The following is a 2,278-nucleotide window of genomic DNA, read 5'->3' as shown; positions in this document are numbered from 1 at the left end:
GGGAGGGAAGTGGGAGGAGGGGAGGAAGTGGGAATTTTGATTGGTATTATTTATAAAGTAATAAGAAAAGAGGAAAAAAATATATTAAAAAGAAGAAAAAAAACTTGGTTTCTCTCTTGTTCAATTGATTTAGATATGTTTTCTGACTTGACATATTATCTTTCTTGGTAATTATTCCACCCCCACCGGAGAAGGATGTGTATTCTGCCGCTCTTAGAGGGGATGTTTCTTGCATATCTGTTAGGTCTCTTGTAATTCTAAACTTCAACTACACAACTGAGTTGCAGAAATGTCTCATATTGCTTTAAGTTTTTGATTTTGCATTGGGTCAAATTCGTAGTTGTTCTGGCATGACAGCTGGAGCCACCTGAATGGTAAGTCTGCAGGCATACTTGTGAGGGGTTGCGTTGTGAGAGTAAACTCTCTGGGGACTTTTATGGGGGGTTGTTTTATGAGGGTTTGGCCTCTGGGTAGGAAGACTGAGGAATTGTAATATTTAGGTTAACTGAGGTGGGAAGACCCACACTAAAAGGAAAAGTGAGCTGAATACAAGCGTCAGCAGTATTCTTTACACACACACACACACACACACACACACACACACGCACGCACAGTAGATACCAGGTGACCAGCTGCCTTACTCAGGCTGCCCTGACCTCCCTGCCATGATGCACTAGGTCCTGGAACCTTTCTCTCTTGCCTTGTTTCTGTCAGGGGAGTCTTCACAGCTACAGGGAAGGGAATAAAATGCCTTTCATGAGCCTTCTTTCCTTGCCAACTTCTTTTTTGACGTCGTCTTCGATTTTACACAGTTTGACTATGATGTGTGTAAGTTTCTTTAGGGTGATCCTTACCAGAGAACTTCATAGTTTACGCATCTGGATGTCCCCACATTTGGGGAGTTTGCAGCCACTTTTGCCTCTCTGAGCACCCCAGACTGCCCACAAATCCATCATCTTTTTGCCTCAGTTTCCCAAATCCTAGGCTCCCGATGTGCCACCATGCATTAGTGCGCCTATTGTTTATCTAGCTCTTTTCCCTCTAAGATCCCCACGACACAAAGGGGAGTTTTCCTGGCAGGGTTTCTCGGGGGTCTCGGGTTTTCTATGCTCCTTTCCTTTGTTTTCTTCCCTCCTCTGGATATTTTTTAATAACCTATCTTTGAATTCACAAACAGTCTTGCTCGACAAAGCTGGCTGTTGTACTCCGCTAAAGTTTTCAGTTGATTCTTCCCCTCAGAATTTCCACCTCATACATTTTCTCTGTGTTGCACATTTTAGCTTGCTTCTCTATTGTTTTTTTTTTATTTTTCTAGTTGTCTGTATGCGGCCTCTCAAGGCTCACTAAAAACATCCATAAAACTATGAAGTTCTTTTTCAAGCAATTAATAGATTTCTATTCTTTTGGTAGAGGCTTGTTCCTATGATTCTTTGTGTTCTTTGAACTAACAATCAGCTCCTTTACTCTCCAGTGACTAGCGTCAAGAGAAAACACCCTTACCCCACAGTCCAACTAGGCATTCTAGAGCTCTCTTGGACTTTTGGGGTAGATATGCCCACTCCTCTCCTCTTGTTCCTTCTTGAGGAGGGGGAAAGATTCTCAAGATTGAATGTCTTCTCTGTGTCCCACAAAACAAGATCAGGCTCTGGGACCACCTTGTTTGTTTTAATTGGGACAATTCCCTGAAGTGATCAATCGTGTTTGATTTTTTTTCCATTGTTGTTGCTTGAACAGATATCTGCAGTAAGGTACTTTCCCACACTTTCTGCCAGGGTGAGGGCAAGGAACAAGCACAGAAGAGAGGAAGATTTGGATTGCCCAGAGTGCTCTAGACACCCAAGCAAGTTCAGGTGGTTCACACTCGGCTTCCGGTGCACCCAGAGAGTGTTCAGGAAGTCCACAGTCTCTCCCTCTTTCCCTACTTCTCTTAATCATTCAAATCGTGATTCTGTTTTGTTGGAGAAGGACTGGAAACGATCTGGGAACCCAGGCATTCACTCACAGTGCTCTTACTTTCCCTTACTAAAGAAAACACAGGCTTGAGGGGGCAGGGGGCGTCTCTCTTGGCAATAAACCACGGCACCTTGGGAAGTATATGAAGTAAGCAAGACAAAGCTTTTGATCTACTCTCTTCAATAAGTCTTTCTGTTAATTTTTGTTCCAAGTGGGGGTGAGGAGTGGTATTTGAGATTGAACCTGGGCTCGTGCATCCTAGGGAAATCCTTTCCTACTGTGCTGTACGCAGCTCCAGCCCTCTTTGGGTTTTCATACTTATAGA

This window comes from Microtus ochrogaster, unplaced genomic scaffold (assembly GCF_000317375.1).
Source record: "Microtus ochrogaster isolate Prairie Vole_2 unplaced genomic scaffold, MicOch1.0 UNK21, whole genome shotgun sequence".
NCBI classification, from domain to species: Eukaryota; Metazoa; Chordata; class Mammalia; order Rodentia; family Cricetidae; genus Microtus; species Microtus ochrogaster.
The sequence above is the reverse complement of the archived record's forward strand: the minus strand, read 5'-3'. Positions refer to the sequence as shown.